The sequence below is a fragment of the Bos mutus genome, chromosome 5 (genome assembly GCF_027580195.1).
Source record: "Bos mutus isolate GX-2022 chromosome 5, NWIPB_WYAK_1.1, whole genome shotgun sequence".
Taxonomy (NCBI): Eukaryota; Metazoa; Chordata; class Mammalia; order Artiodactyla; family Bovidae; genus Bos; species Bos mutus.
Genome location: NC_091621.1, coordinates 39,036,322 through 39,062,841, shown reverse-complemented (window position 1 = coordinate 39,062,841; position 26,520 = coordinate 39,036,322). Strand labels below are relative to the sequence as shown.

Below are 26,520 nucleotides of genomic sequence, written 5' to 3'. Positions count from 1 at the left end.
GAAGTTTAGGGCCACCTACTGAAAGAAAGACTGTTTTACAGACTTCAAAATGAGCATGGACATGTATTTCCACATATAGGACAGATACAATAAATGCAACCTTGACTAATGAAGGAACTTAATTGTTAAAAAAAAAAAAAAAAAAAAAAACCACAGAAAAGCTCAACTCACACCACGATATCCTCTGTTGTCGTGGGTCCAGGAAAGCTGGAGCAGGGGCTGGCGGGTCCCAGGCTTCACTCTTGGGGGACAGCTGGACAGCTCAGCCCCACCTGGGAGGATGCTTTCGTTGACATCTCAGGTTGCCGCCTGACGATTGGTGGCTGGGGCTGGAAGGGAGGGTCCACAGGAAACGCGACACTGGGGATGCTGCCCCCTATCACATGATGGAAATTTCCACTCTTTAGAAAGGCGAAAAGAAAAGAAAGAAGGGTCTCTCAATCCACCCTTTTCCCCTGGATCCCAATCGGGAGAGGGAAGAAAAAGGCGGGTGAGTGAAATTGTTTATATTTTCCGTTGACTTAAAGACTTGTCAGTGTGCAAACCTGTGGCTGGATCCCAACTGGGATATGTGTGTGTGTGCGCGCGCGCGCTCGTGTGCGCATGGGGACAGGCACACGTCTGCAGCGTGGTCTCTCAACCTTCTGGGGCTTAGGTCAGGCGTTATGGCTCCTCGTGTCTTGTTGATGGTCCTAAATCCTTATCATTTTCCAAAGGATCCCACTGCGTGTGGGTTACTGCAGGCTAATGACCGGACTGACTAGAAATTAAGTAAACCAGGGCAAAACGAGGTAAAGGGCACAGGCTGGGAAAGCTCCTGTGAGTCTCTATGCCAGGAGAAGTGACTGTGCCAAGGCGGCCTATTCCTGGGGGGGGGGCTGGCAGTGGTTGGCTTGCGCTGGAACGCCCCGCCCGCGAGCCCGGGTTCCCTGGGTGTTCGAATTTCGAGATGCTTGTTTTGAGACCGCCATCCACAGCCGTGGCGCCGCCGCCTGCCTGGCCAGGGGATCCGAGACCCTCTGGAGGAACTGGCTCCACGTTAGCTAAGGATCGTGCTGGAGAGGTGTTACCCGAGTCGCGGGACCAGTGCCCGCGTCCTCGGGGTGGGGACACTGGATGCAGGACCTAAAATAGACCCATCTTCCCCGACAGCTGGGCCCCCTGGGAGGCCAGCGCGGTTCCCTGGGTCGGGAGTTCGGGCTTGGCCCAGGAAACTCCGGGAGGCTCCTGTAGGGGAGGAAGAAGGCGAGATCAGCGCTGGATCTGGGGACCGTGGCTGCCGGCGGTGAGCGCGTTCCTTGCGGTCGGACTGAGAAGACTAGGGCGCGCAGAAAACAGGGAAAGAGCGGCGCAGAAAAGCGAGCAGGAAAGACAAGTGGAACCAAGGGAACGGAGAGGGGCCGTCGGGGAAGAGGGTTGAAGTCCAAGGAGGAGGAGAGAAGGAGAGAGCGATAAGGGTCCAGATCCCGAGAGGGGTAGGAGTAGGAAGGAAAATGGAGAAAAGGGAGAGAAAGAATGGAAGGAAGAGAGCGGGAACGCTGGGAGCACCTCGGAGTCCGGGAGAGGAGAGGGGTGAGCGCGGGGACCAGCTCCAGAGCGCCGCGAGGTTCAGGGAGGGGCTCTTCGCACAGGTGGGCGTGCGCCCTAGTGGGCGTTGGCTGGAAGTGGAGAACCGCGCGTCCCCCAGCTTCCCCTAGTGAACCAGCAGGGAAAGGTTGCGAGTGTCCCTTCCATGTGCACCGAACCAGCCCAGGAAGTGGGTACCAGGTTGCCGACTTGGTTAGAGGAACTGGGTAAACTAAACCAGGGATGATCCAGAAATCCCCACCTGCAGTCCTCCGCAGAGCCTTTAAATACCTGGGCCTGATTTCACCGGAGGACGCCAGGTTGGCTCTTGATGTGTATCTCTTAGTGCAAAAGGTGTATTTCTACCTGTCTCAGAGGGATCTTAGACCCTGAGAAGAGAGGAGAAGCGAAGGGTAACCTCTGCTGGAGGTGTAAGAAGACCTGGTCTTGCACTTAACCTCCACCTCCTCCTGGTCAGGTGCCCCATCCCCCAAGGCTGCTGGACCTGCTTTCTTTGTTATTGGTTGGGTAGTGGTGCACTTTGGTACCCTTAAGGAAAGGAGGGAGTGGCCAGCCTTTCACTATGAATGGTCTGTTTCCCAAATTCCTGATTTCCTATATTCATCTTTATTCGCTCCCTAGGCAGTGCAGACATAAGCATTATGACATCATTATGACTAAATTGTCTTATGTTGTAAAGAGAGGATCCTACACCCAGATCACATTTCCAGGGCCTGGGTTTGTTTCAGCATTGGTTAAAACTTTTCATTACCTTGACTTTTGCTGGGAGGGGGTGTAAATTCGCCTGTGGGGTTTTTTTTTTTTTTTCTCCACACTGCAGATAAGTCTCTAAGGAGTGGGTGAGACTGGTGGACTCTCTCATATGGAACACAAGAAATGTTTGTGTGTGTGTGATACAGTCTCAAATTCTAACAAATGAATCTACAGAAAATCTGTGTTTTAGGTAGAAGATTGTAAGCACAGAGACACTGAAGACAGTGTCTGATCTCCCCAAGTTACAGAATACCATGGGGTGGCAAAGAGTCAGACATGACTTAGCGACTAAACAACAACACATATGTGTTCAGAGACAGAAAGCTTCTAACGGGCTGATTTTATCACAAAACCTCAAAAAACAGGAAGACTGGGGTAAAGGGATAAATAACTTTCAAGGCTGTGGGCATAGGAGGTCAGCTCTTCTGCCAGAGTATGCAGTGCTAGGTGCCCCAAAGAGGCTAGTTTCTGCTCCATTCATCATAATAATGGCTCACGCATACATATCAATTACTATATTCCCTATATGTTACTAAGTGCTTCTTTTAACATTTGACCCTCATCTGACCCTAGCCTATTGAGCTAGATTCTATTATTCTAGCTATATTATAGATCAAGAAATGGAGATACACAGTGTGGGGGACATAGAACATCTTTGGAAGTTCTGTTTAGGCATTAATTATTCTTAAGTGTACAGAACAATCTTCTTTCACTTTATATTTAATCATAGTCAGAACTAGACAGGTTCTGGAGACCCAAGACTGACTTCTTAGTCTATTAGAGACTAATTCTATCCTAAGAAAGCCAAAAGCAGCTTAAGAATTAATATTTGTCAGACCCAGGACTGGATTTTTTTTTACAAGTGACATTTGAGAAATGCATAACTATGGTTCAGTTCAGTTGCTCATTCGTGTATGACTCTTTGTGACTCATAGACTGCAGCATGCCAGGCCTCCCTGTCCACCACCAACTCCCAAAGCTAGCTCAAACTCATGTCCATTTTGTCAGTGATGCCATCCAACCATCTCATCCTCTGTTGTCCCCTTCTCCTCCTGCCTTCAGTCTTTCCCAGCATCAGAGTCTTTTCCAATGAGTCAGTTCTTCACATCAGGTGGCCAAAGTATTGGAGTTTCACCTTCAGCATCAGTCCTTCCAATGAATATTCAGGACTGATTTCCTTTAGGATTGACTGGTTGGATCTCCTTGTAGTCCAAGGGACTCTCAAGAGTCTTCTCCAACACCACAGTTCAAAAGCATCAATTCTTCAGTGCTCAGCTTTCTTTATAGTCCAGCTCTCACATCCATACATGATTACTGGAAAAACCGCATAGCTTTGACTAGATGGATCTTTGTTGGCAAAGTAATGTCTCTGCTTTTTAATATGCTGTCTAGGTTGGTCATAACTTTTCTTCCAAGGCGCAAGCATCTTTTAAAAACAGGATGGCTGTAGTCACCATCTGCAGTGATTTTGGAGCCCAAGAAAATAAAGTCACAGTTTCCATTATTTCCCCATCTATTTGTCATGAAGTGATGGGACTGGATGCCATGATCTTAGTTTTTTGAATGTTGAGTTTTAAGCAACTTTTTCACTCTCCCTTTCACTTTTAAGAGGCTTCTCAGTTTATCAAGCTCTCAGGACAAGCATAATATAGCAGCTTGTGAACTTCTGAGCTAAAGGTTTTTCTTCTTTTATATTATCATTTTTGTTCATATCTGCAGTGGTTTTTAGGCATATTCCCCCCCACCCCCATCCTTTGTACTGACAATAATTTTTGTAACTATTTTTTTCTTCTCATTAAAAAAATTTTTTTATATTGAGTATATATATCTCCATTCTTTTCAGATTCTTTTCCTATTTAAAAAAAACTTAAATGTTTTATTTCTTGCAAATCCAAAGCAATAGTTTCTATAGAAAACAAAAATTTAATGAAATTTAATGAACATATATTTTAATATGTATAGGTAATATTACTATTCTAAAATGTATAATATATATAAAAGTAATATTACTATTCTAAAAAATTCCACGTGTCACATGAAACCATCTCGCATACTACTACTACCCTGATGATGTCTTGTAGGAAGATGAGGGATAGAAGAAGGGGAGAGCCAAAAGAAAGGAAGACTCTTCAAAGTCAGACTAAGAGTCAAGCCCTTTTAATGTGTGAATCACATTTAATCTTCACACAATACTCCACTGTATCAGATCAGATCAGATCAGATCAGTTACTCAGTTGTGTCCGACTCTTTGTGACCCCATGAATTGCAGCACGCCAGGCCTCCCAATCCATCACCAACTCCCGGAGTTCACTGAGACTCATGTCCATCGAGTCAGTGATGCCATCCAGCCATCTCATGCTCTGTCGTCCCCTTCTCCTCTTGCTCCCAATCCATCCCAGCATCAGAGTCTTTTCCAATGAGTCAACTCTTCGCATGAGGTGGCAAAGTACTGGAGTTTCAGCTTTAGCATCATTCCTTCCAAAGAAATCCCAGGGCTGATCTCCTTCAGAATGGACTGGTTGGATCTCCTTGCAGTCCAAGGGACTCTCAAGAGTCTTCTCCCACACCACAGTTCAAAGGCATCAATTCTTCGGCGCTCAGCCTTCTTCATAGTCCAACTCTCACATCCATACATGACCACAGGAAAAACCATAGCCTTGACTAGACGGACCTTTGTTGGCAAAGTAATGTCTCTGCTTTTGAACATGCTATCTAGGTTGGTCATAACTTTCCTTCCAAGGAGTAAGCGTCTTTTAATTTCATGGCTGCAGTCACCATCTGCAGTGATTTTGGAGCCCCCCAAAATAAAGTCTGACACTGTTTCCACTGTTTCCCCATCTATTTCCCATGAAGTGATGGGACTGGATGCCATGATCTTCGTTTTCTGAATGTTGAGCTTTAAGCCAACTTTTTCACTCTCCACTTTCACTTTCATCAAGAGGCTTTTGAGTTCCTCTTCACTTTCTGCCATAAGGGTGGTGTCATCTGCATATCTGAGGTTATTGATATTTCTCCCGGCAATCTTGATTCCAGCTTGTGTTTCTTCCAGTCCAGCGTTTCTCATGATGTACTCTGCATAGAAGTTAAATAAGCAGGGTGACAATATACAGCCTTGACGTACTCCTTTTCCTATTTGGAACCAGTCTGTTGTTCCATGTCCAGTTCTAACTCTTGCTTCCTGACCTGCATACAAATTTCTCAAGAGGCAGATCAGGTGGTCTGGTATTCCCATCTCTTTCAGAATTTTCCACAGAATACTCCACTGTATAGATATTTGTAATTTCCATTTTACAGAGGAGGAGATTCCAGCTCAGAGAAATTAAGCAAAGAGCCAAGGATCACAGAGATAGTAAGCGACAGGGCTGGCATCAGAACTGTGGTCCCTCCTATGCCAAGGTTCCTGCTTCCTATAAAGACAGCAGTAAGATGAAGACCACGAGGAGAGCAAAAACTTAAATCAAGAAGCTTAGAGAGGTGTTATACAACAGAATGCGCTGTGAGAAACGGGAGAATGGAGAAAAACAAATCACTTTCACGTGCCTGCTAATCTTCTGGTCTTCTTTCCACTGTTTGTAGTGACCTAATTTCATTCATTCATTCTGCAAACAATCATTGAATATCATTATCCCCCAGGAAGTATTAGGGAGTTTCTTTTCTCCTCGTCTCCCTAACACCTACCAGAGTCCCAGGAGAATACTAGGTGATCAAAAAATGTTTGTTGAGTAGAAGGATGAGTCTAGTGAAGGAAAGAATAAATAAGCAAACAGTTGTGTTAACAGCATGTGAAGGGCCAGGGGAAAAAAATCAGATTTGAGCACTCTGCCACCAAATCTGGCTTAGGAAAGGGGTCAGAGAACATTTCTAGACCAGATGATACCTCAGATGGGTTTTGAAGCAGAAAGTCAGCCAGGCAAAGAAGTGAAGGAAGTAGGGGAGGATTCTCAACAGAAAAACTGGCCTAAGCAGAGAAAGAAGGTAGAGACCGTATGGGGAATTTAAGAGTTCAGTGGAGATTGCTGGGAGGAGGTGAGGGTGGGGGTGGGGATGGGTGGGGATGTGGGGGTTGGGTGAGTATATGGTCTGGGTCCTAACATGCTTTCTCTGCAAATGTCCCATAGCTCTGCCTCTCTCTTGAATGTCGGAAGTGAACTGTGCTAACAGGGAACAAAATGTCTGAATATAATAAGAGTTAGTGATACATTTTATTATTTTATCATTTTATTATGGCCCTATAATAGAGGACTATAACTCTTTATAATGTTAGTGTTTTAAAACCTAAGCTCAGATAGGAAGACCAGACCTTGTTGTCCTCTGTACGGGAAAAACCAAATTATTTTTCTTGTTCTCAAGGGGACATTTTATTCTGGTATAGGTACAATCCACATGATCATGAAAAAGACTTCCTAGCTAATGCTTTATTATGCTTTTCTTAAAAGGTAGCTTGGAGGGATGTGGATTTCTCTTCTTATTTTAGTTTTTGTTGATTTTATTTTTCACTTTAGCATGCTAAAGAAGAATCAGAAAGTAAAAAATTTATTAAAAAAATGAAATGAGAAGACAGTAATAAATTTCACTCTCTTATCTCCAAAATAGAGGTTTAAGCCAATTAAAATTCTAGGTTTTGATAGTAGACTTTGAAAACTTAACTCCCAGCATCTCGTTTTTCTTTAGGGATCTTTTATACTAGTTTTTCATTGCAGGTTCAGAGGTCTGCATGCCACTTCACCATTTCCAGACTTGTAAAACACTCACTCACACTGTCATGAGGAAGGGAATTCAAAGAGTGACTGAAACCTATAAGTAATCCCAAACCTAATTTCCGTTAACAGATTAAAACCTCCACATTTTAGCATTAGATCCTTGGGTAAGTTTCTTAATCTTTCTGAGTTTCAATCTCTTCGTCTATAAAATTTGGATCATAATAGAATCAATCTGACGATCTATTAAATGAGTTAACATATGTAAAATTCTAGACCAATGCCTAACACATAAGAAGCGTTTAATATGTGATAGCTCTTATCATTAGTGTTACTCCTTCTGTCACCCAAAGCACTGTTTGATGTGTTAACAAATGTCTGTACTAAGTGTTGTTTGATAACGTGTTCTCCTCGAAGTGCTGTAACTACAATGAGGGAAACAGAAGGGAGGCAGTGAAAAGAGGACTAAATAATACTCACGTGGGACAGTCCAGCCCAGATCAGTGTCATTCCCTGTATAATAAGGTTGAAATGTTCCCTTATTTCCTGTTGGCTCTTTGCCCCCAGCGCTCCTGATAAATCTAGTGTGTATTCATCATTAAAATGAACATCATGTCTGGTTCCCTTGTTTTCTCTCATTTTTGTCTCTTTTGGTCACTGCTGTCACCCTGGTACCTCACATAGTGTCTGGCGTAAACAGACACTCATGCATGTTTATTGAATGAAGGAAGGAAGGAGGAAAACATGTTCCCTTTTTTTTTTTTTTTTTATTTTTATTTTATTTTATTTTTTTTCAGTAAGAAGTTTATTGAGATATAACTCATACACGAAAAAAATGTATCAATTTTAAGTATACAATTCAATGAGTTTCAGTGTATTTGGAAAGTTATGCCACCATCATTACAATCAAATTTGCAACATTTTTATCACCCCTCCCCCCAAAAAAGCCACATACTCATTAGCAGTCATTACCCATTTTCTCACAATCCCTCTGCTGCTGATGCTGCTTAGTCACTTCAGTCGTGTCCGACTCCGTGCAACCCCACGGACTGCAGCCTGCCAGGCTCCTCCGTCCATGGGATTGTCCAGGCAAGAGTACTGGAGTCAGTTGCCATGCCCTCCTTTAGGGAATCTCCCCAAACCAGAGATCAAACACAGGTCTTCTGTACTGCAGGCAGATTCTTTACCACTGAGCCACCAGGGAAGCCCCACAACTCTAGTCCTAGGTGAACAATCATCTACTTGCTATATTTACCTATTCCCAACACTTCATTTTGGAGAAGGCAATGGCACTCCACTCCAGTACTCTTGCCTGGAGAATCCCATGCCTTTTTTTTTAAAAACAATATTTATTCTTCAAATAAACACTTTTTCGTCACAATATTAAAGGCCTTTACAAAATAAATCTGCATTGTGAATAATCAATATAAATATTTTAAAATTAAATTATTTTTTCATTGTGTTTCATTGCACATAAGGAAACACACAGGTTTGAGAGTCAGGGCATGTGGATATGAATCCTGGAGCCATCACAGAGTTGGGCTTCCTGGATTTGGATCTTGGCTCCATCCTTCTGACTTCTCAGGTTTAAATTCTGGCTCCCTTACTTTCTACCTGAGCCACACTGAGCAAGTCACTTAACCTGACTGCTTCATTCTCTTTATCTGTAAAGTGAGTGAAACAGTTCCTATTTCAGAAGGATTTTATGAGAATTAAATGAGTTAGTTTATTCAGAAGCATATTTGGCACTTTGTAAGCATTAGAGGTGTTTGTTAACAGTTAAAAGAAACTCTTTATTTCCAGGTAGGTATAGTAAAAGTACCTGTGTTACAGAATTAATTCGACAATACTGCACGATACATATTAATAACAATAAACACCCCCAAATGTTACTGTTGCTACTGCTATTGTATTTCTGTTTTATGGGGAGGAGCTGGAGCCCTGCCCGTAGCCTTTCCATTCTTGGTTCATTGAAAGTCTTATTGATTCTACCTTACATTTCCTCCCCACTCTGTGTATTCTTGCTGTTATTTTTCCTTGCGTCATTCGTGCCTTTTACACCGCATACTCCTCAAGACCAGGACTTTACTCTTTGTTTTGGCATAATTTTATAACATTGGGTACACTCACAGTACTATAAAAATGTTAAATGAGAAAAAGAAAAAAAGGTGTAATTCACCAGGAGGCAACTTTGGCCAAAAGCTGATCAGGCTGCTGTGTTCGCAGTGTTGGTACTTGGTGAGGGCTGCCCAGCAGCTTCTCCAGGGGCAACTGGTGGTTCACAGGTAACGCTCAGGTCCCGCCAGCTCGTGGGGAGCATGAGCTGGGTCGCTATGCACAGGGAGGACCACAGAAGGCCACCGCCTGGGGTTGCCACATCATTCACAGGTTTGCCTGCTTTGCCATTAATACAACTTCACTAGAAAGATCAGGCTAATAAGTCAGGCAAACTTGGAGGGAGACATAGCAAAGAACTGAAAAAGGTGGGGAGAGAGAGGCATTCTTTACAGGGAGAGGCTACGGTGAAGAAACGTTTCCTGCATGCTACATGGGGCTACATGCTATGGTCTTATTTTCTGGAATTTTTCCAAAGGGGACAGAGGAATATGGTACCTGGATGCAGAATGTTCTTATAGACCAAACGACCAAACCGACCTTGATTGTTGGTGGGATCCAACTAAAGGGGTTTGTGCTTCCACCCTCACTTTGTGCATTCCTGGAAAACAGATGGTTCAGAGCTCTGCAGAAATGGAGGCCGCTGTGACAGCCCCGAGAACACAGTTCAGCACGATTTTATTTCTTCTTGCCTTTGAAGCAGCTCTTTAGTGACAGCACACCTTTGAAAAAGATCTGATACTTTTTTGGCATCGTTAGATATGCTGTATTTATACTTGCTGTGCAGAGGAGTCCGCACTGTTGGTTGATTTGTATAAATTCATAATTTTAAAGCCATTATAGTTTCACAGGAAGTTGCAAAGTTAACACAGAGAGACCCCATGTACCTTTCAAAGCTAGTTTCCTCCAGTGGTTACCTGGGACATAATTTTCTTACAATATCAAGGCCAGGAAAGTGACATCGGTGCAATATGTGTATATATTTTCCTTGTCATTTTATCACATGCACAGATTTATGCAACCACATCACAACCAAGAGACAGAGCTTCCATGCTACCGAGATGAAGAACCTTTGTAGTCACACCCTCCTCTTTCTCTCTGCCCTTGGCAAACAGCTATTTTCCATCTCTTTATTTATTTTTATCATTTTGAGGATGTTACATAAAAGAAATCATAGTGTATGGGATCTTTTGTGGGATCAATTTTTTTTTCACTTGGTATAATGCTCTTGAGAGTCATTCAAGTTGTTGTATCCATGCATGCATGCGTGCTAAGTCACTTCAGTTGTGTCCAACTCTTTGCAACCCTATGGACCATATCCCAACAGGCTCCTCTGTCCATGGGATTCTCCAGGCAAGAATACTGGAGTGGGTAGCCATGCCCTCCTTCAGGGGATCTTCCTGACCCAGCGATCAAAACTGCATCTCTTTTGTCTCCTGCATTGGCTGGTGGGTTCTTTACCACTAGCACCACCTGGGAAATGGGTTGTTGTATTCATAGTTGATCATAGTGATCAGATGGTGTGATCACTGACCTAGAGCCAGACATCCTGGAATGTGAAGTCAAGTGGGCCTTAGAAAGCATCACTACGAACAAAGCTAGTGGAGGTGATGGAATTCCAGTTGAGCTATTCCAAATCCTGAAAGATGATGCTGTGAAAGTGCTGCACTCAATATGCCAGCAAATTTGGAAAACTCAGTAGTGGCCACAGGACTGGAAAAGGTCAGTTTTCATTCCAATCCCGAAGAAAGGCAATGCTAAAGAATGCTCAAACTACCGCACAATTGCACTCATCTCACACGCTAGTAAAGTAATGCTCAAAATTCTCCAAGCCAGGCTTTAGCAATATGTGAACCGTGAACTTCCTGATGTTCAAGCTGGTTTTAGAAAAGGTAGAGGAACCAGAGATCAAATTGCCAACATCCACTGGATCATAGAAAAAGCAAGAGAGTTCCAGAAAAACATCTATTTCTGCTTTATTGACTATGCCAAAGCCTTTGACTGTATGGATCACAATAAACTGTGGAAAATTCTGAAAGAGATGGGAATACCAGACCACCTGATCTGCCTCTTGAGAAATTTGTATGTAGGTCAGGAAGCAACAGTTAGAACTGGACATGGAACAACAGACTGGTTCCAAATAGGAAAAGGAGTTCGTCAAGGCTGTATATTGTCACCCTGTTTATTTAACTTCTATGCAGAGTACATCATGAGAAACGCTGGACTGGAAGAAGCACAAGCTGAAATCAAGATTGCTGGGAGAAATATCAATAACCTCAGATATGCAGATGACACCAACCTTATGGCAGAAAGTGAAGAAGAACTCAAAAGCCTCTTGATGAAGGTGAAAGTGGAGAGTGAAAAAGTTGGCTTAAAGCTCAACATTCAGAAAATGAAGATCATGGCATCCGGTCCCACCACTTCATGAGAAATAGATGGGGAAACAGTGGAAATAGTGTCAGACTTTATTTTTCTGGGCTCCAAAATCACTACAGATGGTGACTCCAGCCATGAAATTAAAAGATGCTTACTCCTTGGAAGGAAAGTTATGACCAACCTAGATAGCAGATTCAAAAGCAGAGACATTACTTTGCCAACAAAGTTTCATCTAGTCAAGGCTATGGTTTTTCCAGTGGTCATGTATGGATGTGAGAGTTGGACTATGAAGAAAGCTGAGCGCCGAAGAATTGATGCCTTTGAACTGTGGTGTGGGAGAAGACTCTTGAGAGTCCCTTGGACTGCAAGGAGATCCAACCAGTCCATTCTGAAGGAGGTCAGCCCTGGGATTTCTTTGGAAGGAATGATGCTAAAGCTGAAACTCCAGTACTTTGGCCACCTCATGCGAAGAGTTGACTCATTGGAAAAGACTCTGATGCTGGGAGGGATTGGGGGCAGGAGGAGAAGGGGACGACAGAGGATGAGATGGCTGGATGGCATCACTGACTCAATGGACTTGAGTCTGAGTGAACTCCGGGAGTTGGTGATGGACAGGGAGGCCTGGCGTGCTGAGATTCATGGGGTCGCAAAGAGTCAAACATGACTGAGCGACTGATCTGATCTGATTCATAGTTGGGGCCTTTCTATTGGCAAGTAGTATTCCAATTGTTTGACTGTACTTACTCGTGTATTTTTGTATTTTTTCCTCTCACTTGATATACTTATTTAGAACTTTAGTTGGATTAAAGAGGTGCTGAAGGAACTTGATGACGTGAAATGTGAAGGTAAAATTTGAATGTTTCTCTTAAAAATGACATTTGTATGGTAGGGCAAAAAGGTGTATGAACTACATCTCCATTTAAGATGGAGGTCATTGGAGGGATGGAAAGGAGAAAAGGAATAGGGCAGAGAAAGTATGTCTTCAGACAGTAAGTTCTAAAATCTAGAATCTGTTAAAATTTCCACACCCATTTAATAATCTATTCTGTGATTTTACATTTAGTCTAGACAACTCCAATTTCTTGAAACTAACAAAAACAAAGCCTCTGTAGTAGGAAATCCCCTGCCAGTTTATGCTCAGTCACACAGCTGATAACTCAGGGACAGACACATGACTGGAAATGCCAGCAAATGGCACTTTAGTTTAACAGGGTCACTGAGAGTCAAAATAGCATCTTTGGCCCCAGGGCAACTATCAAGGGTCCAGAGACAGTCAGTGTTACCTTACTCTGCTTCATCCCTCCGGCCAATGGGAGGAGCATCCCCTAGAGGTCACTTAAGTGTTAAGAGAGGATGTTACCGCTCACCTGAATGCCCACAATCCTGGACGCTGGTGGCTGTAATGAGTAAGGGAGTGCATCACTTCTGTAGGACTGGAAGAGGTAAGCTTGGCCCCTCCATCAGTCAGCACCTAATTAGGCAACTTCCCACCCTAATACTACCATGCCTCCAAGCAGAGGAAAGAAAGAAATATCCACTACGATCTGAAAGTGTAAATACTCCTTTAAGTTTTTAGAATTTTACATTATGGGCTTTCTGAGTCACAACAATTCACAACATAACACTATCACTCAGGAACCCTGACTAGAAGAAAGTTTAACTGAAGGCATTGCCCACTAAATCTCCATTTTAATGCTTTATGTTACCAGAAAAATATTTCTTATCCCACATCCTCTGCCTGAGGATGGAAGGTAGATACAGGATGCTCGTTCCAAAGCCTAAAACATAGAAAGGACCAGGCATGTCATAGCTAAAATAACTTATAACATCTTTGATAGGCAAATCTGCTTTTCTGAATCTTTCAAAATGAAATAGAATTGTTTGTACTGTCTTTATGATTTATTTTTATTTTGTGTAAATGTTAGATATCTCATATTGATTTACAGGCTGTTCTTCTGGGTCACGTCTCCTGTGTTTGGACCACATGGTCACAGCATGTGGTAGGGCAGTTAACTCAACCCTGCAATCTTGAAGGAGCCAACACTTGGCTGTCAATGGGAAGACTGAACAAAAGGCCCACTGAATGTAGTTTACTTTTCTTATATTAATGCTGTTTACTTATGTGACTAATGATGACAGTCATTGGTGTAGGGGGGCAGACACAAAATATAAGCACATACATAAACTGCGGTTCCCAGCACTGTAGTGATTTTTTTTAAGGGGTGATGGGGAGGTTGTTTGTTTTCAATTTTTGTTCTTTAAAGAAAAGAAGTAGAGCTTTTCTGAAAGAAAAATAAAATATAAATACTGCATGTATTATATTAATGTACATAGAAATCAAGTACTAGCTGTACAGTTACTTTCAAACAATGTTGTAACCCTATAGCAGTATCCACGCTTTGAAGAATGAAACAAAATCCAATGCTTTACATTACTTTTTATACTAGAATTACAGAATGTTCAAACTCCTTAACTGGTGGTCAAGGCCAACCTCAGACAGACTCTGCACGAACATTACATTTGAGATAAAGTAGACTGTAGTCATTTTGCTTTTTTGGGTCCAAACTTCTGAAACCATTACTCCTGCCTGGACCCCTCTCACCTCGGAAGCCATACCATTTTTCCTCCATGACACCTGCTCTATTTGCCCCAACTCTTTTGCTGAGCCCTCCAGTTTAGGTCCATTACTTGGTGACAGGGACCCTATTAGAAATAGTGTTCAACATGGAGTAGGTACTCCATGGACATTGAACTGGATTCTGCAGTCAGACATGGGGGTATGCATGTCCTGCTCAGCCAGTCCTTCACCAGCTTTGGTCTTTGGATAAGTTACTCCATCTTTTTGATCATCAGTTGCCCCACGTGAAAAATGGGGAGATAATATGGCATCATCAACTCAGTGAACATAAATGTGAGCAAACTCCAGGAGAGAGTGAAGGACAGGGAAGGCTGGCGTGGTGCAATCCACAGGGTCACAAAGAGTCAGACATGACTTAACGACTGAACAAGAACAAAGGTTAGGATATTACTGACTTGATACAAGTCCCTGGCATAATGTTGGGCTGTCATGAATATGTTTATTACTAGTGAGAACTTAAATAAGAGATTTCAGACTTTACAAAATTAACAGGATAATGATGTGAGTGGAGGATGAAGAAAACTTGATTGTTTAGACTTCTCTGCATCTTTCAACCCTAATCGATATCACAAGGAGGAACAGAGTCCCTCTCTGCCTGTCAGCAAGGAAGAGAGAGTCTCCAGTGGCCCACCCACTGAGACTGTATACAAACAAATGGAAACAGAATGATTCTTCCCTTCTTAAATCTATGGAAATATGTGTGGTTTGGCACAGATTTTAGTTTTAGTAAGAAATAATCAAGTGATGGATGAATTTTTATAAAGAAGGGAACAAATCCTAGATATTAGCTACAAAGAGTAATTAAAATAGTCTCATGATGAATCATCTATCCTTGAAGCTATTCACAGACACAACCTGTAGCCTCAGACAAGTGAAAATTTCCATGAATTAATTGGTTATTCGAGCTACATAATACCAAATTATTAGAGTTCTAATGCTTCCCTACAAATTGGTTGATATTTTACTGAAGCATGGCTTCAATCAAATCAAGGGCATAACTATTAGCTCTTTTTCTGGTTACACTTATGTCTAAACAAACTCCTTTTGTGTTTTGAATTACAGACCTAAAAAGGATGTGTTTAGACCATAGCATGCAATTACAAACAGAACAGCTATACTTTAAATAAATAGCAAAATATACTGAGTCTGGAATAAAGGGTCCCATACAAATTTTGACTTTTTCCTATTTAGGGCCACACCGTAAATAATTACTCTTTTATTAAGTGGTTGAAACTCTATTGGAACAACTCTAGAGTTGTTTCAGAATAACAACATCTTCTAAAGGAGTTCTCAATATTAGGTGAAGTGCACATATGTACATGGATCTGTACAAATTTCACAGTCACAGAGGAAGAACATTTGCTCAAAAGTCTCCTTAGTCTAACTAAGGATATGGAAAGTGAAAAGTGAAGTCGCTCAGTCGTATCCGATTCTTTGCAACCCCATGGACTGTAGCCTATCAGGCTCCTCCGTTCATGGGATTTTCCAGGCAAGAGTGCTGGAGTGAATTGCCATTTCCTTCTCCAGGGGATCTTTCCGACCCAGGAATCGAACCCCGGTCTCCTGCATTGCAGGCAGACGCTTTACCGTCTGAGCCACCAGGAAAACCTCTGTTAAATGACTGAGGAATACAGTGTTCTGATTAAGGGGAAATTGTACCTTCTATGGATTGCTGATTTTCAAAGAATTAGAACATAGCAAGATTCATTTTAAAATCACAGTCTTATCAAATGTAATTTAATCTTTCAATGTTTCAGAGTGCCCTGGGCTCACCATCATGAACTTCATCTGTAATGGCCAAATTCAAAGGTGCCAGTTAATAGAAATTTCTGGTTGGTTGAAGAACTTTACAGTGTCTTCCTTCTGCTTTTAAACTTCTTGGAGAAATATCAAGGGAAATACATGTAGTAGTTCTGAACTAGGAAACTTAACCATGTTTAATATGGAAATCTTTAACATATTTCAAAGTAGAGAATGATATTCTGTAACTCTATCTAACTTCAACAGTTGTTAATACTTGTCTGTTGCATTTCACCTATACCCAAGCCTTTCCTCCCTGCTGCTGCTAAGTCACTTCAGTCGTGTCCGACTCTGTGCGACCCCATAGACGGCAGCCCACCAGGCTCCCCCATCCCTGGGATTCTCCAGGCAAGAACACTGGAGTGGGTTGCCATTTCCTTCTCCAATGCATGAAAGTGGAAAGTCAAAGTGAAGTCACTCAGTCGCATCTGACTCTTAGAGACCCCATGGATTGCAGCCTACCAGGCTCCTCCGTCCATGGAATTTGCCAGGCAAGAGTATTGGAGTGGGGTGCCATTGCCTTCTCCATAATCATTACCAGGTTATTTCTAAGCAGATCTCAGTCATCATACCATTTGGTCCATACATGATTCAGGATGTATCTCAAAAAGATAAGAAGTCTTTAAAAATAGCTAAAATGTCATCACACCTTAAGTAAACCAATGTTTCCTTAATATTATCAAATATTCAGGCAGTGTTCAAATACCTGATTCTCTCTTTTGTTTTACCCTTACTGTGTTTGAATCTGAATGAAACAGGTGAACACACTCATTGGTTGATATTTCTCCTAAGTCTGTTTTAACCCAGAGGTTCAACCACACTTTATCTCTCTCTTTTTTTAACCTCATGTAATTTATTTGATGATAAATCCCAATCATATGTCTGATAGAATTTTCAATATTCTGAATTTTGTTAATTTATACAACCTTAAAAATGTCACCCTAAAACTCTAATCTTCTGCCTTCTTCAATCTAACTCTTGTAAATTGCTTCTGTTTTAAAGAAAAATTGCACTTTGTTGTCATTTCTTTGCCTGTTTCCTTGAGGGTCCTGTCCTGCCGGCTACATTTTGTGCAGTTTTGCACAAATATCCTTCCTCATAGTATCTGTAATTTACTGAACATTTCTTCCAGATAGAATCTGGCCAACCTGGAGTGCCCTTTCAGTATGGTTTCAAAATGTGTATTGATCTACTAACCCAGGTGCTTGCTCAACTTTCTCTAAGATTGCAAGACATCACCAGTAAATAGTAGGGGTTGTTTTGATTTTAAAAGCTCTGCTATGTGACTGCATTTTTAGAAGCGTACTTTTCTATTACTGATACACAAAGATATGTTTACTTGGAAGTTAACATATTTGGGATTTGCCTTAAAATAATGGAGTGGTTGTTTACACATAATGAGATTAACCCTGGCTGATAATTGTTGAAGCTGATAGTGCATATATGTAAGGTTTCTGTATATTATTCCACCAACATTTGTATAACTTTGAAATATTCCTTAGTAAGAAATAAAGATGAAATACAGTATATAAGCTAAGTTATGTAATGAAACATTCCATTTTGGGAAACTTTATTGCCAAGGACACTTAAAAAATCATCTAGACCTACAGGGGTGGGATTGGGGCATAGGTTCAAAAGGGGGGAGATATAAATATACTTATGGCTGATTCACATAAATATACTTATGACTGATTCACTTTGTTGCACAGAAGAAAACAGCACAGCATTGTAAAGCAGTTATCCTCCAATTTAAAAACATCATGTCTAAGGAACAATGCACTTTGGTTTGTCTAAAAACAAGTTAGTTTTCAAGTTAAAAAAATCAATATTAAATAATATTTAAATAAAATGGAGAAATGGGGTTGGAGCGATTGAAAATGTGACTTGTGCAGAGGTGATTCATTGGTTTTGTGATTTGACTAAGCTGCCTTCTTTAACACTCTAGTGTGGTGGAACCCATCAACATGCCCCTACAGTCTACCAATAGTTGACAAAAGACTCCCCGAAGAGGAATGACCCAAACCCTTTGATTATCCCATAAGAGAAGATGCTCAGATGGATTATGACAGTCATACTTATAAGCTTTCCCTGCTATTATGCCAGATGAGAATTCAGGTTTTATTTTCCAAGGTGAAGGTCAAAAGCAAAACTTTCCCAAAACCTATCAACATTTAACTTTAGTTTGATTTCCCTTTGTTCTATTTGTTGAAAAGGTAAGAGAATTAACACCTTATGCTTATATTAGCCATATATACTAGAAAATACTTTTCAAACGACATTTAGCTTCTATTCATAATAAGTTTCTATTATCTCATTAAGTAATTGATTTTGTTGTTTAGTCACTAAGTCGTGTCTGACTCTTTTTGACCCCACGGGCTATAACCCTCTAGGCTCCTCAGTCCATTGGATTTCTCAGGCAAGAATACTGGAGTGATTGCCATTTCCTACTCCAGGGGATTTTCCAGACCCAGGGGTCAAACCTGCATCTCCAGCATTGGCAGGCAGATTCTTTACCACTGAGCCACCAGGGTAAATAATAGTTAATTTTTTGTTATAATCTGCTATGCAACAGCAAAATTTAAGATTCTAGGGACATTTTCATGGGCAAAAGGTGAGGAGTTGGAATTTAACTGTATTTATCATCATCAATTTAAAATATGTAATAATATCATCGGTGATATTTTTACTTATATGAGTGTAAAAGTATTTTGCGGATTCACTCAGGCTTGGCCCTAACCCTGTAAAACATATCTTCCCTTAAGATATTGAATTATGCAACCTGGAATTCTCCTCTCATGGACTTTTCAGAAGTTTAATGCTCTCAATTGGTGAGAAGTTATTCTATACCCAGATTCCTCAATCCCTCTGAGCTATTGCTTTCTACCTACTTACTTTTTAAGAATTTTGATCTGAATTGAAATAAAAAGCTAACTTGTGTCTCTTTGTAATTCTTTCAATAAAACTAATATAGGTATATGTCCTCAGTTTCCAGATTTATTGTTTTATAAAAAAATTAGAAAAAATGATTCAATAACCTATGTGAATTCATTGTGAATATTTTTTTTTATTCCTTTATTCTCTACCAAAATTAAGTGAGAAAAATAGATGGAGGCAACCCACTTTTGAATAGGGAAAGCATGGAAATAGTCAAGTGTGTTGGGCTTCAAATTTCATGGGGTTTAAGGCAACAAATATACCAAATATTGAGGCCAAAGGAAGGCCCAGTCACCTGCTCTCCTGACAATAAAGCACAAATCACTTTTTCAGCATAAAAAGAGAAGGAATGTTTTTTACTTGTTCTTTAAAAAGATATAGAGTGGGTTTTTTCAGGCTCTACAATGTTCACTTTTAACAAATAAACTTGAAAACAAAATGTCAAATGTCATGGAAAATAAAAATAAGACATTATATTTACAAATCATGTATTTTTTGTAAAATGATAGCCATTAACTCAAATTCTTACACTGCTGTGTCTGTCTTCTTTGCCAGATTCACTGTTATATATCCAAATACACCACAACTTTCAGATTTCTTTTTTAAAAAATAATAGTGGTAGCAATAATAGGTACTTAGAAACAGTCTAAGTATTTAAAAATATTCTTATGGTTCCATATAAAAATGTTATTACTATACACATTTCCATTTTGCAGAATATCTAATCTGTACTTGGACAACTAGCATATTTTTGTATGTTTCTTTAAAAAAAAAAAAAAAGAAGGTTCTCCTTATCTTAGAAACACATATAGGCTTTGTGTTGCAATGGTTGCTATGGCAAATTTGTATATTTTAATAAATACCAGACCAGAGTAAACAGACATCACAGCAGGCAGAGGTAGCTGGAAGCATCGAGAGCATGTCAGTATTTCTCTTATGAATATATATGTTTTCAGGGTTTCCTATGTTTGAAATGTTAACTCCAAGGCAAGTTAACACAAGACAATGAATGCTAATGCTTAAAAGGCTGACTTTTATTTTTAATTAATTAATTTAATTGGAGGCTAATTACTTTACAATATTGTGGTGGTTTTTGCCATACATTGACATGAGTCAGCCAGGGGTGTACATGCGTCCCCCATCCTGGACCCCCTTCCCACCTCCCTCCCCATCCCATCCCTCAGGGTCATCCCAGTGAACCAGCCCTGAGTGCCTTGTCTCATGCGTCGAACCTGGACTGGTGATTTGTTTCACATATGGTAATATACATGTTTCAATGTTATTCTCTCAAAGGAGCCCACGAAAGGAAGTTATTTCTCCTGGGGATCTGTGAATATTGCAAATAACAAAAGTTTGGAGGCTATTCCTGGAATGTTTGCTAGTAGGCCGAGGAATTAAATTTGCCACCTGGTTTTCAGCCAAGAATACAGAATGAAATGTTTATGGAAGAGCATAGTGGGCTACAATCCGTGGGGTCACAAAGAATTGGACACGACTGAGTGACTTCACTTAGTACATGATAATTGCTCTTCTGAGTCAAAAATAATCTACTGTTTAAGAGGGTTCTCATAAAAACATTAAATTCCTAGGCTATTTCATATGGTTCAAGTACTTAAAAATATACAACCAACAGCAACAACTAATATTTGCTTACTTCTATAGAGGTGGCGCTAGTGGTAAACAATCTGCCTCCATATGCAGGAGATATAAGAGACTGAGGGTTCAATCTCTGGGTTGGGAAGATCCCCTGGAGGAGGGCAGGGCAACCCACTCCAATATTCTTGCCTGGAAAATCCGATGGGCAGAGGAGCCTGGCATATATCTGTACATATATGATCCCATTTGTGGAAAAGTAAGTAACAAATGCATATATCTTCTTTAATAAGTTACTGTGTTCAGTTCAGTTGCTCAGTTGTGTCCGACTCTTTGTGACCCCATGAACTGCAGCATGCCAGGCCTCCCTGTCCATCACCAACTCTTGGAGTCCACCCAAACCCACGTCTGTCGAGTTGGTGATGCCATCCAACCATCTCATCCTCTGTCGTCCCCTTCTCCTCCTGCCCTCAATCTTGCCCAGCATCAGGGTCTTTTCAAATGAGTCAGCTCTTTGCATTAGGTGGCCAAAGTATTGGAGTTTCAGCTTCAACATCAGTCCTTCAAATGAACACCCAAAGTTACTGTGTTCCTTGCAAAAATAAGAACAAAAAAGAAGGAAAAAGCAATATAATAGAAAATAAAATGTCTTAATTTATCAGTCTATCCAAGATACAAAACAAAGACCATTTCCATTTGATCCATAGAGCTATACACAGAGATCGAGATAGGTGCTTTTTAACTTTTTATAAATAGAATCTCTGAAAAGTTATTCCTCCCCTACCAAATCTGCTCAATGTAGGCATACTATCTGATGTACAATTATTCTCAAATATAATTTTAGTGGTCACAACAGAGAATAACTAAGTATGATTAGATGAGATAATGCAAAGCTTTGAAAGAAAATTGTTTCTTAAGCATTTGCGGTGGAAACTCAGGAGGCCATATGACTGCATCTGTTTCTACACTTTGAAAATGACCTGTACGTATACCTAGACATTCCTCATGGGTAGGTCTAAATTTGGTGACAATGCATATGGAAACTGAACACTTTTATTCACTAAAATCCTAGAAAAAAATAAAAAGAGTCTTATATTTTTCATTTTAGCTGGAGTGAGAAGACATCTAAACATGTGTTTCATCTCTTTGCCACATACTTCTAAATCCTTATATTAGTGCAGTAAATACTATCTATACCAGATATAAAAGAAATATTTAAGCTGTATTTCCTATGACAAATACATGACCAAAAAACATGGAGAAAAATCTTTGGGAGATACTTTCAACAACTCACTGCAGTCTCATTTTTTTTTCTGTTTCATATTGTAGCTCTCTCTCCTGTTGATGCTTTTCATAATCGGGCATGGGAGTGATAAAAATCTTGTTTACTTAACAATTGCCCCAGGAAAACCAGTCTACATGGTGACACATTGGACAATGAGCAATACAACAGACTAGTTATTGTTATCCTACCACCAAATGGGCAGATTTAAAAAACAACTAAATTTATCTTCTGAAAATTAAACCGCATCGTTGAGACCATGAGTCTTAGTAGTCTAGATAAGTATTAAGTCTCGAGACATTATTGATATAATAAATATACTTCAACATTATTCTGTTTAGGAGAAAGACAGGACTTGATGTCAGTACAAGTACACTCATGTGAGAACAGTTCATTATGTCAGCAATTGGAAGACCAACTGTTTGAAAGAGGAAAAGATGGACAGAAAGTAAAATATCAGGATGGATAGCACCAACTTTTACCAGCATTGTGTTTATTTCCATTTCTACCCATACCACCCAGGAAAAAATGTCCTGTTTCCCAAAAAGCATAAGAATGTTTGATAAGACTACTAAAGATTTTTAATGTTGTTTTTCGTTTCTATAAAGCTTTCTGTATGAAAACACCTGCATATATGTTTCCTTATCTCTAAATTTCCAAGAATAAATTGACCTGGAGGTAATAAAAAAATAAAAAATTTGACGTGCTAGTCATTTAAACTTCAACTCAAATCTAAGCAGTCTTATACAAGTTAACTGGAAATTAGTGAGAAGTAGAATATGAGCATGCTTATAAGACTTCCCTGCATTTAAGAGATAAGGAAATGGAAGTTGTAGGGTCCTTCTTTGATCAAGAAGCTGCCTCAAAGAGAGCCAGTCATCCATTCATGTTGCCAGCTTATCCAGACACTGATTCATAATGATTAAAAAGGTCTTACCTTTGAATCAACTGGTCCTGATTAGACAAACCTATGTGGGTGGACAATTTGAGAATTAGTACAAGAAGGCCAGCAATCTCAAATCCCATAGTGTAAGCAAAAGGTTAATCATTTATTGTGGCATCTGAAACACGTGTCTTGGTACATTTGGGGGTCTTCGTGTTTCGTCAATCTTATAGGAAAAAAAAAATCTAAAGCAAGCCAAATCAAACCTCCCTAGATCTACCAGCACATTTGCATGTTTAAACACTGTCTCTTGAGGACACATTCAGAGGTAAATATGTACCGTGGTACTGTTCAGCTTCACAGGTTGGTTAATGTTAAACAAAAACATGTATTGCAAACGGTATCTTATTATGAGGTTGCTTTCTGAGATTCCACGGGTCAGGGTCAAAACCTGCCGTTTTCTAGCTTTTCAACAGCACTAATCAATAGTTTAACAGATGAAATAATACTCTAATAAACAGTGACAATACTTTCAAACCAAAAGGTGTTGAAACCAATTTAATTCTATGAATGATTTTGCTAATGTCACATTGCCCTTATAACCAAACAGCCACAAAAATACTTTTTATGTCTATAATGCTTAAATATCCATTATCTCATTTCATCCTCACGGTCATAATGGTTCTTATTAGGCACAATTTTAAAGACTGAGTTCTAGAATATTTAAATTTCTTTATCTACTTTTCAACAAAGAAAATAAGTACCATATTAGCTTTCGAGGTTAGAGACAATTCTTTAAGCATACACATATAACAAATACATAATATTTATTATGTGTCAGAAACTCTTCTAAATGTTCTACAAATAGGGACTTGTTAATCTCCACAACAGCAGGGTGAGGGAGGCATTATTATCTCCTTTTTACAAAAGAGGAAACTGAGACATGGAGATAAAAAACAACTTGCCCAAAGTCAGACGATTATGAAGCGATAAGAATCAGATTAAAGTCTAGGCAGTCAAAGTCCAGAACCTATACTAGATTCAACTACACTAAATGAGACACAGTGTCTGCTCCTGAGGACTTCACAGCCTAGAAGCTACTGTAGACAAATATACTAAGAGAGCATGTTGGCATGGTAGCAAAGCTTTTAGAAAGCAGAGACAGCACAGAGGAGGGAGGGAATAACTCTGCTTTGTAAAGTCCTTCAACTAGTAGGCAGCAGGATAGGATTTAGATCCAAATCCTTGAATTTGGACTCCAGAGTCAATGTGCTCTCCATTTCATAGGGCAACTCCATGTTTGGTAGAAGAATTGGGAATTACAGTGAGAAAACAACAGTGCACTTATAGTGCCCTAGCATATGAACCAAAGGACAAAAGCTAAGTTTGTTTTAAAAGGGGAAAAAAGCACTGTGAATCCTAATAGATATAAATGTAAACATAGATACAGATCTTTCGTATATGTAATGTAGAATATATAATTTAAAAGATATATATAGATAGCCACAGAACTCTTGTATATCTCAACCCAACTGTAAAGCTCTCCAGTCATTCTTGTGACTCGGGGTTTGTCAGAAGAAACAGCCAGATGTTCAGAAGTAGAAGGAGAGACTAAAGACAGGGAAACACTGATGGGCACGGTTATAGGAGCATACATAAGAGGTGTTCAGTGTTTACACCCTAAATGACTGATTGCTAATTGACTGATAGAAAACAGGAAAAGGAAAGGAAAAAAAAAAAGATTAAAAACAATTCATTCTGTTATTCACCTTTTAGCTTGCTAAAATTTTGATGAGTTATTTAAATATTCAGGATAGGAATTTTATGTCAATGATCAGAATTTTACATCCAAAGAGTCTCTAGTGGAAAACCACTTTGCTATTTCTTTGACAGTTATATAAATATAGTTACCATCTATTTACATTTCTAAGTTTTGTGGTTCAAATGGTGGCAAAAGGGACTCTATGGGAAGAAAGAAATAACTGTTTTGCCAGTATGAACTATAGTTATGTTTATAAGTGTTTTTCCATCACACAGTAGATCCTCAATAGATGAATGGGTGAATTTCATTTACTTCTTCCGGTGGGCTTGTTGTCACCTCAGGAATTATATACTCTTTGTAAATGAGAAAACAAAGGCCCACAGAGTTTACTGAGTTGATAGTTCCACAGCTAGTAAATGATGGAGTTAGACCAGGAACCCAAATCTTTAGAATCAAGTGCAATGGAAAATGTTAGCATAACAAAAGAGAGAGACCTTGTTTAGCCATTCAAATCCTTTGGGTGTCAAAGATTAGAAGGGATGAATAGAGACTGTTTCAAGACAGAAAATGTGAACTCCTCTGAGGCTTCCTCTGAAAAAGCTGTTAAAAGTCATAAGTTTCAAAGGAAATGTCATCAGTCTTTTAAAATTGAAAAAAGGCCACAAGCAAAATTATTTGCATCACCATGATTGTCTTATGTGCATGTAAAAATCAGATCACCCATCATTAAAAAGCAAGTATCAGTCTTTCAATTGTTATTTATTACACTATACTAGATACTATAAAAAAAAGAATTAGAGACTGTAGACACTTGAAAGTTAGGACATTAATATTACTAAGTATATTACTCATATATAATTTACTTGGTTATCAATCCTCACTTAGATGTATTTTAAAATAATTAAGGAAAGTGTACCAGGACAGTACAAAAACACAGTAATAATACTTTCCTGCCGTTTTAATATTTAAAAGATGGTAGGAATTCTTTTTGACCAAAACAATTTGCCCTAGTTTTATCCATATTAAAAAGTTTATGTCTGCTTTCTGGCCATCTTTGATACAAAATTCTCTCTGTTTTGATAGCCTTAGAAAATATACCATCTTTACCATGATGGACATACATTTTTTGCAATCAAATTAATAAAAACTTTGAAAAAGGAAAAAAGAGAGAAGTTTAAATAGATTGAACCTTAGATTGCAACTTAAAATATAATCTTCAAATATCTAGGAATAACTAAAGAAAGGGTCAAGATTTCTATAGTTAAAAATTCAATTCCTGTAAGTCTTATAATTATGGTAGTTATGTGAGAGGTGGGCCATAAAGAAGGCAGAGCACTGAAGAATTGATGCTTTTGTACTGTGGTGTTGGAGAAGACCCTTGAGAGTCTCTTGAACTGCAAGGAGATCAAACCAGTCAATCTTAAAGGAAATCAACCCTGAATATTCATTGGAAGGACTGATGCTGAAGCGGAATCTCCAGTTATTTGGCCACCTGATGAGAAGAATTGACTCATTTGAAAAGACCCTGAAGCTGGGAAAGATTGAAGGCAGGAGGAGAAGGGGACCACAGAGGATGAGATGGTTGGATAGCATCACCGATTTAACGGACATGACCTTGGACAAACTCCAGGAGATGGTGAGGGACAGAGAAGCCTGGCGTGCTGCAGTCCATGGGGTTGCAAAGAGACGGATACAACTTGGTGACTCAACAACAAATAATGTATTTACATCATTTTAAGCAAAATACCTCATGAACGTGAATTTTTCTGTTCTTAGGAAAATTATAATACAACAGCCCTGATGGTGCAAACACAAAGCAGTGACCCCAGCTCCCACAGTGCAGGAAAGAATTGCCTCACGCTACCCTGGTGGCTGTTATTACTGTTTGCAGTAGCCTTAAACTATCACCATTCCTGACAAAGCACATTTTCTTCACATATCTGAAATTGTGAGCTCTATGTGGCATTGCTGGGCTAGTCTTTTTAAATGAACTCATCTGAACTGAACAGAATAGAGAAAAAACATGGAGCCCTAACCCCCTGTGATCCCACCAGTGACTTTGCCAGTCAAGTTTTTTTTTTAACATTCCAGGGACACCAG

The 26,520-nt window shown here is 39.8% G+C and overlaps 1 protein-coding gene across 1 annotated transcript in view; it reads left to right on the top strand.

Moving 5' to 3' along the window:
• Positions 1-364: 364 nt before the first annotated feature.
• Positions 365-26,520, top strand: part of SLC38A4 (solute carrier family 38 member 4) — an 85,701-nt gene continuing 59,545 nt past the window's right edge. The window contains exon 1 of the mRNA XM_070369966.1: positions 365-490. The gene's annotated coding sequence lies outside the window, so the exon portion shown is untranslated. The remainder of the gene's footprint in view (positions 491-26,520) is intronic.